At 36.4% G+C, this 15,535-nt stretch overlaps 1 non-coding gene across 1 annotated transcript; it reads left to right on the top strand.

The window, feature by feature from the left end:
- Positions 1-12,983: 12,983 nt before the first annotated feature.
- Positions 12,984-13,054, top strand: Trnag-acc (transfer RNA glycine (anticodon ACC)). The gene has a single exon. It is a non-coding gene; the product is annotated as a tRNA-Gly (tRNA).
- The last annotated feature ends 2,481 nt before the right edge of the window (positions 13,055-15,535 follow it).

Raw genomic sequence — 15,535 nt, 5'->3', positions numbered from 1 at the left:
TGGGATAGCAGGCTGATCAGGGTGGTTTGGTTTGACCCACAGGGTTTAATGAGCAGGAAAGATGGGTAGGGAAAGAAAAGCTAACCTGTATGGTTCTCCTCTAAAACTTTAAGGCTCTGACAAACTGTTTCTTCTAAAAGTTGCCTTTTCATGGTATGTTAGAACTGTCTTAGCAAAGCAATAAAAAAGTAACTGTGACAAGTTGGAAGGGCACTTACTCATCAGTGTTGTTGAGTTTACTAAGTAACAGAAGTACAGGGATAAGAACAATATTTGCTATAGGCAAGCATTATTTAATAGATGCTATTTTGTTCTAGTCAACTTTCTCCTCAGAGATGAATAAAAGAGATATCAAAATGAAAACAACCTATTCTTATCTTTCCTGTCATCTCAGACATTACAATGGAGGAGGTGGGATGCTTCTTTAACATTCACTACTTCCATCGCCAGCTGTTCCTCTGTTAGAAAGGTCCCTGGGGGCACTTGCCATGAGCTCTTTTTAACCCCACAAGGTGCTTGCCATCTGCTGCCTCGGGCTTCTGCAACCGTTCTTGCCCTGCTTCTCTCCCCATTTCTCCCCTTCCTTGTCAGCTGGTGCCTCTGGACTCCTGGTTGAAGTCAATGTCAGTCACTTTAACAATATTGCTTGCTGCTGGAGGCTGTTCTTTGAGTCTCCTCCAGCAAGCTCATGATGTTCATCTGTGTAGAGAGAAATCTATGCAGAAAATTCTTAGCACTTGACTATTTCCAAGCATATTGCCAGTAGCATTGTACATCACTATCCCAGAATCCATTGTCAGAAAGTAGATATTGTCTAAATTGAGCCACAAATACAGCTTTTGTGGTCCACGTTTCTTTAAAAGTAAAGTATTGCAAAACAGTGTGGCATTTTCATCTCGGTGATACCAAAGTAGACTACATCTCACATTTTATTTCAGCAGGAATCTATGTGAATGTTACTGTGGTAGAGTTATCATCTCCACAGATGAACCTACATTTAGCTGCAGTTACTAATAATTTCAAGTTCTGGACTGATTATTTTATGACTAATTTAATAATAAATTCATGAATATTTCTTCAATGCCAAATCTGCTTTACCATATCTTCTTTTGATATTTCCTTGCATTTCCAGTGTATACTGATGCTTCCTGTGCTCTCAAGGGACTGTAACATTCATAAGAATAAACAGGCATTAATCAGTGTGCACACAAATTAACTTATAAATTGTGATAAGTTCATCAACACAAAGAGTACATTCTGTGACCACAGGACTAAGGGAGTCTACACGTGAGAAAAATAAAGATGTTTTTTCTTTTCTTTTTTTTCTTTTTTTTTTTTTTGGAGCTCAGATGATGTTTTAATGAAGTTGCATGGTAAGAAATATATTAAACTGAGCACGAATTTAAAACATGTAAGAGAAAGTAATTCAAACCAAGGAGAATGATGTCCAAAGGCACAAAATCCTAATTGTTAAAAGGGATATAGTCTCTTCTTAGATCTGAAATAAAGCAGAAAAAAATCAGGAAAATCAGACAAACTTGAGGACACAGGCTAAGGGAAAATGACTGCAAAGACAACATTGACATTTTTAAACCCACATTAATTAGAGCAACACTTCAATTCCTGTTTAACTAGTAGTGTTTATAGTGAGTTCTTTATGCAACAGACTCTAGGCAGACAAAAAAAAAACCTGTTCTTTAAGGCTAATCATGGACCCCTCTCTATACCTGTACCTCCACCTTTTTCTGCCTCCTCCTATTTTCAGTGAAACTGCTTCTGGGTCAGTACTTCTAAAAATATATTCATCCTATTTCTTGGATCACTGGATATTGCCTGTATTATAGTTGTAGAGGATCGTTTCTAATCTGGCCACAAACCAAATCTTATTATTCTCTTTAAGGAGTCTCAAGGTACTTTTGTTAAGAATTTCTTCCATGTTTGTGTAATATTCCACACATCTTAGTTGCTCATTCTTAGTTTGAACCCCATGATAATGTGCTACAACTTTACCACACAGAGTCCAGGAATTGGAGCAAAAGTCATTGGTTACTTCTTTGAATTGTATGAACATTATTTTATATTCACGTTGTAATGTTTCATTAAAATGATATATGGGGCTATATTTCATTTGGAATTATCTATACTGTCTCATCTCATAGGTATTTTACTATTTTAAAATAAGAAAGTTAAAGGCTGGGGAATTGAAGACATTGTTGACTTGATGTGAGGAAAATTGAGAAAATATCTGCCTCTTAAGAGATTATGGGCTGAGTTTGGTAAACATATTAAATGTAACCTCAGACATATCAAAGTTCGGTGGTGCTCATTAAGGAATGGATGCAATCATTTCCTCTTTGATTATTTTGACTAAAAGAAAGTCAAAGTTTAAATTCTCCACTTTGATTTTTGTGTATTTTCTGTGACCATAGATTTTAGCCTTTGGCTTGTCTATGAGGATGTCTGCTATGTGTCTATCTATCTGCCTGATTTCTGACTGTCCTATTACTTGTGCTGTGAAACTGTCTCAATGTTGCTGTGTGTACTGTCTCTCATTTGGGAACAAAGCAATTTGCTTTAGACTTATTGAACAACATTGGAAGAATTTCAAAGGAAGGAATGAGGGAGACTTTATTGAATATTTTACACTTTTTAAATGAAATAGTTTTTTTTTTACTCAACTGATTCTGTCTCCAAAGTCCTCAGTACTAGATCATACTGTTTAATCAAGCAATATACACATACTGCTTGCGAATTTATTACATGTATGTTCTGGAAGAAAGGGACATGGTCAGTTATTGGATGGGGGAAAAGGACTGAAGACCTGATGGCCAACACAAATAGGAAACCTGGAAGGTAAGAGGTGGGGGGACCATCCAGAATGTACCAGGGACCTGGGGGGTGAGAGATCTCAGAACTCAAAGGGAGGGAACTTAGATGGATTGCACTACAGTAGGGAGAGGGACCCAGTAGAGCCCACCTCCAGCAGCAAGGCAGGGCATCAAGTAAGGGATAGAGCTGTTATCCCACAGTCAAAAGCTCTGACCCAGAATTGTTCCTCTCTGTAAGAACTGCAGGAACCAAAATGAAGAAGAGTCTGAGGAAAAGGAGGTACATAATCAGGCCCGAATTGGGATTCAGCTCAAGGGGAGGTCCCAAGACCTGACACTATTACTGATGCTATGGAAGGATCACAAAAAGAGGTCTATCTTGACTGCCCTCCAAAAGACCCAATAAGCAACTAAAAGAGTCAGATGCAGATATTTACACCCAACTAATGTACAGAAGCTGCTGGTCCTTGTAACCACAGTTAGGGAATTAGGGAAAAGCTGGAAGAACCTGAGGACGGTGACCCTGTGGGAGGACCAGCAATTTCAGTTACCCTGGATCCCCATGATCTCTCAGGTACTGGTTCACCAACCAGGCAGCATACACCAGCTGATATGAGGCCCCCAACACATATACAGCAGAGGCTGCTGAATCTGGGTTCAGTCAGAGAAGATACACCTAACCCTCAAGAGACTGGAAGCTTCAGGGAGTGGGGAAATCTTGTAGTGTAGGGGTAGGAGGGTGAGGACATCCTTGTGGAGATAGGGTAGGGGGGATGAGGTATGGGATATGGAACAGTCAGAGGGCGGACCCGGAGGAGAATAAAATCTGGAGTGTAAAAAAAAAAGAGAGAGAGAGATTAAATAAAACCAAAGGAATTAAAAGGGTTGCTTTCAACTTGTTTACTCTTTCCAGCAAAAACCATCATAACATATGCATATTTACACATATTATTATCTGAGTCAGGGGCATGGAATAATAACTTAAGATTAAAGTGATATCTAAACCTTTTTTAAGCAATGATTAAATCTAAGTTAAGTAAGGTTGGTTTTACACTGTTCTCTTAAAGGGAGGCTACATACATGGCAGAATATCAGTCTAATTGCATAGTCTGAAGGTAAGTTCAAATGACAACATTAAATATCGCTTAGAAAAAAGAGAAGCATTTTATAATAAAAAAAATAGGAGGAAAAGTGTCCCATGTGCAGAGACTCTCATTGTTAAAGAGTCTCAGAAGAAGACCAAGAAGCACAAATATAGCATATAAGCAGAGAGCCAAGGTCAGACCTGTACAGGCTCCTTGATTGTTGGTTCAGTCTCTTTGATCCAGTCTGGGCACAAGTTATTTGATATGGTAAATTTTCTGTGAGGGAAGTGTGTAGTCTTACTACAACTTGATATGTCTGATTAGGTTGATATTCTTGGAAAGCCTGCCCTTTTCTGAAAAGAAAATATAGGAGGCATGGATAAAGGGCACTAGAAAAAGAGGATGGAGGGGAAACTGGGGTCAGGGTGTCATATATGAGAGAAGAATAAATAAAAAATATAAAAATGAAATAAATGGTATAATAAACATCAATTATGAGGATTTAGTTTTTAAAATATAGATCAAATTTATTAGTATTACACAATCTCAAATGACCTGGAAAGGCCATTGCATGGATATACTAGCCACAGGGCACTCCTGTGGGGGATTTTAAATTGAGGTAATTGGGGTAGGAACAATCTCTTTGAATATGGGGAGCATCGGCCATAGGGTCAATGAGGGGAAAGTAAGCCAAGCACACATGCACACGCATTCATTCTTTCTCTGTGCTTAAATGTGGATATGACCAGCTGCTTCAAGTTCCATCCACTTTGATTTCCTGAAGTGACTGAGCGTAATGCGGGATTGTGAATTAGAATAAAATGATTTCTCCCGTATATTGCTTTTGTCATTCTGTCTTTAGTAAAGGAAACAAAGACACCCAATAGCTGACTGCAGCTCTAGGTGCTGGTTAGGTTGCATAGGGTTTGATGCCGTGTGGTGTATATGACTCTGCTATAAAGTGAATACCTGAGAGATAGCTGTAGCTCATGCCTGCCATCTTAACTCAGCTGCAGCTATACTTGTGGTTGGTGTTTTGAGATTGAACACCTTAAGCAAAGATAATTTATACTTGAACATAAGATGATAAAGTATAATACTCCATTCTTGTCACTATACCTTGATCAGTCATAATGCATGATTTTTTTTCCCATAACTGACTATATCATCAGAAAAATGGGTTTTCTACAACTTAAGTGCCATCAACACCTGAGGATTCTGTCTCTAAAGTAATTATCATTACTTTCAGACCCCATCAGGCTTTGTGTTCAGCCACTCAAAGTCAAAGACATCCTTGGAATTAGGTATGGTGGCACATGTTCTTAATCCTAGCATTGACAAGGACGAGTCACACAAATCTCTCTGAGTTCCAGACAATTCTAATCTGCAAACCAATGTCCAGGTCAGCTAAGGGTACTGGAGTGCCTGCCTCAAAAAGGAAAAGGAAAAAAGGAAGAAAGGAAGGCAGGTAGGCAGGCAATATTTTTTCAATAGTTATAAATATATGTGTACAATATGTGTGTACACAACCCTCCGCTTATTCAACATACTTAATGGATGGCACTGTGCTGTGTATCTCATGTTCTATAGCAAAATGCCGTAGACTAGAATATTTAAATAACACAAATTAATATCTCACTCTTCTACACCAGGAAATCCTGGTGACACCTAGAATTGCTGGTTCTAGAGTAGTATCTCTTGACGCGTGAAAAGATGACAACTATTTTCTGTATGGGGAGGGGGACAGAGGGAGATCTCTGCATATCATTCTGTGCTCCCTGCTAATCCTATTCTGAGCATCTCACCCTTATGCTCTCATCTAAATATAATTTTCCATCAGAGACACAGAAAAAACCATTACAATGGGCAGTTTAAATATAGAATGAATTTAGGCAGGGGTGCACAATTCATTTGCTAGCTATTGATCACTGACTATTTACAGAAGTTTGAAAAATAGCAATTGGTGAATATAAACATATATGCCAATCAAGTTTCATATGTGAAAAGTCCCTTTGATACTTCTATTTTAACTGACATTTACCGGGCCATATCACCAATCTACATTTTTTTATATACACATTTATAAATGTCAGATTCATTCAAGAATTTCAACAGATACATGATGCTGTGACCTTCATATCAGTATAGGGAAATTTTACAACTTTTTCTGATATGTAACTGAATGTATGCTACCTTGTAAAATCTACATTTGCATTCCCTTATGCATGCTTACATAAACTAACAGTAATTTTAATGAATAAAAACAAATATCATATGCATTGCCAACACTACAGCAGAAATAGGACACATCTAAATTCCTAAATACTTTCCAAGATCATTTTTATTCAGTAACATTTATCCTCAGCAAGAGCTTGGTGTGTGTTTGCTGATGGCTGTATATAATATGGCTATACCAGTGCAAAGTGAAAACTACTTCATTCCAGAGACAGTGGGAAGTAATGACAAGGGGCAAAGTGAAGAAACTCAGTTCACTTTCAATGAGATGCACTTAAAGGTGATTTTCTCCCTCACTGAATGCCTGGATCCTCAAATCAATTTGCTAATCTGTTATGGTGGTGTGGTATATATGACATTTTGGAGCAGCATAGAGGCACTTACCAGCACATATCCATAGAAAACATACAGAAATGAATTATTTATGTTGTCCCAATGACCATACATGTGAACACACACACACACACACACACACACACACACACACACACACGAGAGAGAGAGAGAGAGAGAGAGAGAGAGAGAGAGAGAGAGAGAGAGAGAGAGAAGAGGAGAGGAGAGGAGAGGAGGGAGAGGGAGAGAGGGAGAGAGGGAGAGAAGGAGAGAGTAGGAAGGGAGAGAGGGAGAGAAGGAGAGAGTAGGAGAGGGAGAGAGGGAGAGAAGGAGAGAGTAGGAGAGGGAGAGAGGGAGAGAATAGGAGAGGGAGAAGGAGAGGGATACAGACAGACAAAGACTGAAACAGAGACAAGGAGCAACAATGCTACCAACACCCAACCTGCTATTAGCCTTCAATATCCCTATTAATCTGAGAAAATAAAAGTGTAATGTTTTCCTATGGGATAATATGGTATTGGAAATTGTTGTCTATTTGATAGAAAATTAAATCCACATTATAAATTAAAAATCTAATTAAATATTTATTTAAAAGTCAAGCTATTAGCTAGCTAAAATAATAGTCTGTGATCCCAGCTGCTGACAGAATTAACAAATTAGCATGTTCCTGCTTATTTATTCCACTAACATTTAATGAGCTTCCCTTCTGTTCTGTTCCCCATTCTTGGCTCTAAAATACTAAGGATGGATGAGTTATAGACCCGGATTTCAAGATGCTTATAAGCTATCTGGGAAGGTAAGTGTTGTATATATTCAAGTTATAACATGTACTTTAAAAATAAATAATATTGACATTAAACAGAGACATTCTCTAGACTGAAAAAGTAGAACAACAGGAAATTGGCTTAGACACAGAAAAGTACAATTCAAATGATAGAAGAAAATTGTTCAGACAAGGCTCTTGCAAAAATCTACACTTTATAGTGTTTATTTCCATATAACCCACTAGAAGATGTACAATTTCCTGAAACGATGTCTATCTAGTTGAAGCGGTTGCAGACTTCTGGAAGCATTTTCAAACCTTCACGTACATTTCTCTTTTATTTGTGGTATAAGGTATTTCAAAAAAGGTCTTCATATGTTGAAGGAGTACCCATAGATGGGGGATGCCATCATTAAAATATACTGGATACGGAAGAATGCAATAGAAAAGTGGCTTCACTCTTGGTGGTTGAATAGTATGGTGACATTGTTTAATGGCTGTATTTGAGGAGGTTTTTCTTGGGAGAAGTACCATAACAGTATAAACATATCTTGACCCTTCCTTCTTCTACCTTTGCCAGAGCCTCCTGCCTATAATGAAGTGACCAGCCTTTTCCATTATGTGCTTCAGCAACAAAGTTCTACCTCAACACTGGTCCAGAAACCCAGAAACGTGAAGCCAGCCATCATTGGACAAAATAATATTTGCTCCTCGTATTCTTTTCTTGGGTACTTCTTTTCCTAATAACAATAAGATCCTCAGTTATGAGAATCATGAAAATCAGACCATAAGTCCAATTTTAGATGAATGTAAATATAGTGCTATAATTTTGCTCTAGGATTTCAAACAACTTGAGCATCTCAGTATATCCTTCTGAAATCAGTTACAGCAATTAGTTCAATAACATCCAAATGACCTCAACTCAGGAATTTTAACTAATTACAGGAATTGAAAGATTCTCTTACAGAAAGTGTTCACATATTAAAATGATTTATTGGTGCTACGGAAAGAGAGACATCTAAGCTTCAAATAGGACCACACAATATAGAGATTATCCTAATTCCATTACCATGTTAATACTACAGGTAGAGTTGGAACTCTACCCTTACAAACTCAGTTATATCATTAAACAAAATGCTTTACATTAGTATGCTTTGACATATCTTTGTCATATTCTAAGTAAAATAGGAAGGTCTACTATAGTGTAAAACCAATTTTTCCAGATCAGAAGAACTTTAGTTCATCTATGTTTTATGCAGTGTCCAATATAATTATGCTAAAAGACAAATCTATACATAAAATAAAGGTGGCCAGCCTAAATACTATAATACCATGTCAAACTTTGATGAATTTCAGTGATTGATGTTGAATTGTGTTTATCACACCTAGCCTAGGGATCCAAATTGTGTACAAGACACAATGGCAGGGTATTAAATGGTAGTGAGGCTTCTTTGTCTCCCAGAGTTGATGGGGCATTATCACTGGGTTAATATAACCTTATGAGAGCTAGTTCACTTATAGTCATAGCTAAAGGATACTCAAGAAACTAGATCGGGCTATATCACATTCCTTCTTATGCTCTCCTATGGTAGAAATAATGTACAAAGAGCTTCAAATCTTTTCAACTGTATTTGCATTTGAAACAAGAAGTTTAATATAATAACTACCATGATTATTTTTCTGTTCCCATTTTTGAAAAGTTGAAGCCAAGCTGGGAGCCTGTTTGCCAAGTTTTCTGCCTGGAGGAAAATTGTGTGGCTGAGTTATAAATACATTGATGGATCCAGCTGGAACTGTCTCTTGTAATTTAATATGCAAAGAAATAATCTGAGTCATAGATGGAGACAAGCAGTTCCTTTTAGATAAGAGCACTCTATGTTTGGCTCTGCAGATGACTTTCAAGAGCCTTCTTCAGCGAGGGAACAAGGGATGGTGTCAGGACAAGTGGGACCAAATATTGCCCTTGAAACAAGCATTCAATTGCCATTCATGGTCTGTGTTACAAACATCAGCAAATGAGTAATGCCACCGCAATTCTCCTTAAATCAAAAGAGATTCTGAATTATTTTTAATGCTAAAAAGAAATTAATTTTAAGATTTGAGAGCTTCATTTTTTATATAAATTTTTGTTAAGTAATATTAAAGCTACGAATAAAATTGATAATGAGTAGTAAAGAAGTTTTATATATATATATATATATATATATATATATATATATATATATATGGATTTTAATTGGACCATGTCCATAATAGAATGTTGAAGTTATAACTCTGTGCTTGGGCCTTTGAAATATATGTTTTTAAAAGCTTTTGAGATAGGGAATTATGTAGTTCAGGCTAATCAGGAATTTAGAATGTATATCTATGAAGGCAAAGGATGACCTCCCTCAACCTACCAAATACTAGTCACCACACATGACCACATATTTCTTAAAATATGATTTGCAATTGATTTTAGAGTTTTATATATAATAATTATATTGCAAAGTCAATTATAAGATTAATGATGATGTGATATTTAATTTTCACTACATCCATTTGTATTTTCTCAATACATGATATAATTTTAATAAAGTTTTAGTTAAATATTGCTGTTCAGCAAGCCTAAAACTTTAAAGCTACAAAGATCAACATGATCTATCAAGAGTATGTATGTGACTGTCTAAATGAATGCCTCTAGACTCTCCTGTACTTACTTTTGCACTCATTTATCAGAAGAGTCCAGAGATGTTCTTGGCTGCATGTTGACAGTCAGGATCAGTTCTTGTGAATGGAGATTCTCCACCATGTGTTCATCCTGCAATAGCTAGAACAACTTTCTCACCTGCCAGTGCTCTAGTAGGGTGTGAACAGAAGTCCACAGGCCTCCTGATTCGCAGTCTCATAATCAGTATAGATACCTTTCACTACTATACATATGCCAAAGCCAGTCATCAGGGTAGTCTAGGTTCAAAACATGGAAAGACATAGTCAATGAATAGAGCGAAATCAAGGCTCTGAGAGGCTAAATAAGAACATCAGTAGTAAGCAAAGAATTGAAGAGGAAATAAAGTCCATCTCGAAGAAAATGGTTCTGGCTTTCCCAAGATTCCATATTGCTTTCAGGCTAAGTTCTTTCACTTACATGGGATTACTTACTGATCATCTTTCCTCTGTTAGCATGTTTGAAGGTATGTTTTCAATAAGAAATAAATGCTAAGAAACTCATTCCTTCAACCTATTCAAATCCTGTAGGAAAGCTCACCTTCCTCTCCAACATCCTGACTCTGAGTAAGTCCCTGCATTCCTGGGATAACATACAGACTTTATTAACATTCAGTTCTTCTTCCGGAGATGTGAACAATTCCTCATAAAAACATATTTCTTCTAAATGTTCATAGGTATTTTGGTTTGTTCTCCTAGTAGGCCATAAATTGATGATACTAGTTTGAGGAAATATTTAATAAGGGGAGCGAGCATTAGAGAAAACTCTGAATCTAGGATCCAGGTACTGGTGATGCCCTTTCTCTCAATGTGTATGTCTTGCATGCATTTAAATATCCATCTTCAGAATTATTTGTTATAATCTGTACATGTAAAATGTGTCCCGTTTCTGGATATTCATTCCATTTATTATGTAAAGCATTGCTGTCAGTTTCTACAAAAAAATAATACTTTCCATTCTTTATTATATTTCTACTACACATTTAATAAAAAGTAAATTGCGTTTTGGGTGGAAGGAAGTAAAGAAGGAAAGCTAAATAACTTCAAATATTTGAAGCAGAACATAGATAAATCCTATATAAACAAAAATGTTCCAAGATGCTGGAAAGCGCAAACTGAACTACTCTTCCCAGTAAGAACGTCTTTGTTGTCAAGAGCTAGCCTGTACTTCTCATAGCGTCTGCACTTATTTGTTTGGGTTCTTTTATCTACCGCCACGAACTACCTTTACCACTTTGTTCAGTTTCACATGACAAAAGATTTCTGTGGATGAGTCTTTTCTCCCATCTCATCTCATTGCTGGATACTTTGTACTTTCTTTTGTGTGTGATTAGGCAGACTTCAAAAGCCTACTGTTCTTCTCTCGATGGAGTATAACAGTCAGTCAGCATGCCTCTTCATAAAGGAGTGAACCTCCACTCCAATACAATTAATCAGTTCCTAATCAGATTCATTCTCAGGTATTATAACTTGAGAGCAAAATGATTCACAAAGAAAGGTGCTTGCACTTGAGAATTAATTTGAGTCAGATTTATTCCACCTTTACCCACAACCAGCTTGTGATTCTGATCAGTTCTTTTTTAACTTTGTCTCTGAACATATCTCTTCTTAATTATCCAGAGATAATTTCAGTATCAGATTCACAGGATGCATCGAACAAGCACTTGTTAAGTGAAGAGAGGAAGATATTTTATGGGTGGATTGCATGAATTCTAAGCATTTGCTTGGCTACAAAATTTTCACAGTCACTCCTCCAACAATGAGCTGACTAGTATGAGCTGGTCTCAAATCTGTTTTTTTTTCTGTCTAGCCATTGTAACCTACAGTGCAGGTGGAAACCCTAGAAAGACTCTGTGTTCTACAGAATTCAGTTTTCAGAAGTAATTATTACACCTATAATTTGTTCGCTTGTGCCTGTATCTACTTTGTCTACTACGAAAGACTCATTTTTTTCTGAAATCTGATATATTTGAACTAAAAATAAGTCACAATACAAATATAAGTTCTACTCTTTGTCCCTTTCAAGGTGGTTCTTTCATAGAAATGTTGAAACCTGTGCCACTGTAACTTGACCTCAAATAGTTTTATTCTTCTATTCTTCCTTTTAGCAATTATCTGCTGATTACATCCCGTGAGAAAGTCATTTTATATATATTTTTTGTTTCTTTTGACCTATGCCAACATTAAGACAGTAGGTTGTGAACTTGGTATATATAGGTGAGGACTTTCTTGTAGATGGCAGCCAGATCTTGGCTGCCAGTAATGAACATTTGAATACACAGCAACCCCACACCAACCTACAACATTTCTGTCTTCCTTTCCTCTGGCTTGCTCAACTACTGTATACAGCCGAGGCTCACTGTTCCAGGAGTGGCACCATTATATTGGGCTGGACTTTCCTATATCAACCAGTAATCAAGAAAATGCCCGACAATGGGTCCCACATATCAATCTGCTTGAAGTAGTCTTTGAACAGTTATCCCCTCTTTACAAGTATGTTTAGGTTTTTGTCAGGATGACAAAAAAAAAAAAAAAAAAAAAAAAAAAAACCATGAGAGCACTTGTGTCTAATTTTATTCAAAGGAAATGAGAACAATAGGATCAAGCTGTAGAAGAGAATGTAAGAGAGAATAATGTGTCTGAAAGTAACATGCAAAGCATGTGGTTAGAGAGAACACTGGTATATGTAAATGTGTTAGGCAACAGTAATGAAATTGTCCTAGCTGAAGATATAGGGAAGGGTCTCTCTTAGATGTTGACATACACACTTAAAATATTGACAAGTGAGAAATGCAAGGAAGATAGAAACACGACCAATTAGTTTTTTTTCCTTAGCAATTTTTTTTTTACTTCTAGAAATGTTTCCATGGATTTCTTGCCATCCCATTTCTGGAATATCGCAGGAAATGTGATCATAAAAATTATGGTGTGCTGATTTGAGTGTAAATGGTTCCTGTAGGCTCACATAGTTGGGTGCTTTGCCTCTTGTTTTTTGTTCTATTGGGGGAGGCTTAGGAAGTGTGGTCTTGGGGTTGGGGATTTAGCTCAGTGGTAGAGCGCTTGCCTACCAAGCACAAGGCCCTGGGTTCGGTCCCCAGATCCAAAAAAAAAAAAAAAAGAAAAAAAAGGAAGTGTGGTCTTGTGGAAGCACAAGTATTACGAGGAGTGAACTCTGATGTGTACAATGCCCATGCCAGCTACTTCTATAGCACAAGGCCTGCCTGGCTATTGTCATACTCCCTACCATATTCACAGATTCTCACTCTGAAACTGTAAGCAGGTGCCCAATTAAATGCTTTATTTAATGAGACTTAGGCAGGGTCCTTCTTCACAACAAAACAAATAAGACAGGGTATCCATAAACGTAGACAAATCCCTCATGTCCTCAGTATTTAACTGAATAGATTTCATTTAATGAGTATAGCAACTCAACTAAACAGCACCACTGATGATACTTTCACCGTTTAAAAATATATCCTGCACCACACTTTTATCCTTCTTCCCTACAAACCAGTAAAATGGGCAATTTTATTATTTACTGTTTAGATGCTTTTGTGTTTCCTGTAATTTCACCTACATGGAATTTCAATTCATGTAGCATTTTGCCCACTCTCCCTAATTTTTATATTTTAAACTACTTTCACTTTGTGTGTGTGTGTGTGTGTGTGTGTGTGTGTGTGTGTGTGTGTGTGTGTACTATCTGTATTATCAGCACATTTAGTTTTAATTTCATGGTATTTTTTCATATGATAATTCAGAGAAGATACAGAGTCTGCATATTAGGTTATATACTTCAAAATTTTTAATGTGCTGACAAAGAACTTTGGATATATAAATATAGTGAACTTTTCACCAATTTATACACATACATATCACAGCCTTGACACACACATTCATACACACACACACACATGAGATTAGCAATTCTGAATGTAAAATAAAATGAAATTTAGTAGATGAATAAAAGTAAAATATACCACCAAACACATGCATTCAGGAATCATACTGACAGAATAACTGTCTTTGGCATTTTGCTTCCCTACCGCAGATTCTAAGAATAAATAAGAAAGAACAGCTTGTTAATCTCTTCATATGCTACCCCTAACATATGTTATAAAAACTTTCTCTTTAAAAATATCATTAAAATTATTAAAGATAAGTCAGTTCTTTGTGGGTTTAATTATTCAGTATATTGCACTTTAATTATTTATTAATGTTCCATATTTGACAAACATTTCCAGAGAATTGGGAGGTTATAATAAAAAGATTAATTGACTTCATTAATATTCTAGAATAAGCCTAGTTTGTGTATCAACTGGGTAAAGCTCATCTATCTACTCTTAGGAGAGCCCAAGACTCGCTTTGTAACATTGGGAAAATTACATGCCTTCACTCCCTCATCTCTAAAGAAGAAATAGCAATAATTTCTTTATCATAGGATTTTATAAGGATTAATGGAATAAAGTGTATTAAGAAGTAGCAAAATAACAGGCTAAATAATAGCAAGAATGTTTATTGTTTCCAGTTCAGGGACTACACATAACAAAATTCAATATTATTTCTAGTTAAAGGGATGATTTTCACAGTGATGGGAGAGATGGTTAAATATGACTTGGGAAGAGGTTTTACATCAATCTTGAAAAGTAAAATTATACGTTCCAAGTAGACAAGGTATTCTATGTATAGGAACAACAGTAGCAAATGCTGAATGTAAAGGTTATGCTCCTTGTCCAGGGACTGACTCACTTACTGTGGAACACCACCCAGGATGCAGTTCTTCAGCTTTTGTGGGTTGGGACATTCAAAGGAATAATCACAGTAGAGAATATACTACTGTAATTTCTAGCCAGTATATAAAATTAATCCATCCCAAATTAGGTATCCCATGAATACATAGATTTTTTTTTTTCAGTTTTAGAGCAAAGCAGAATCTTAAGGCAACAGCTTAAATATGTATAGTCATGTTCTAAGGTCATATAAAAGGAGCAATATTAATCCTCACCAACTCGGGTGGAAATATAATTCCAATTCTTCTAAATTAATGAGAGAGAAGGCTTTATGTCTAGCAATAATACTATAAGGTTTTGGTTCTTTTCGTTATTGATGAGTTAGGATATTTCAGTTTCTCAGAAGTGACTAAGAAACAATATTCTAAGGATGAAGGAACAGATAGGTTTCAGTTGTCTAATATTTGTTCTTTTATGAGCACCACACGTACAAGCGATATAGAATTCTGTCTTTACACCTCACAAGTATATGAAACCATCATAGCAGTGTAAATATGTGTTACCGAAAGTAAGGCACACTGACTCATTTACAGTCATATAAAGAACAATGCAGATTGTGTTCTAAAGCCTTCAAATCTTCAAATGTACAATTAAAACTCCATGTCTTCATCTGTACATTTATGGTGCCATTATGGTATTTCTGTGTAACATATACTGTTAACCATGGGAGCTAATTAATCAAAGCAGATATTCCATAAATATTTAATCGTGAAATCAAAGGACTCAACTTTCAAACCACCTAATAACCCATGATACTATTTCTGTGTCACTGTGAGTGTAACATCTTTAGGGAATGAA

This window comes from Rattus norvegicus, chromosome 19, assembly GCF_021556685.1.
Source record: "Rattus norvegicus strain SHRSP/BbbUtx chromosome 19, alternate assembly SHRSP_T2T, whole genome shotgun sequence".
In the NCBI taxonomy this organism is placed as follows: domain Eukaryota; kingdom Metazoa; phylum Chordata; class Mammalia; order Rodentia; family Muridae; genus Rattus; species Rattus norvegicus.
Note: the sequence above shows the minus strand (reverse complement) of the source record. Positions and strands in the feature narration are given on the sequence as shown.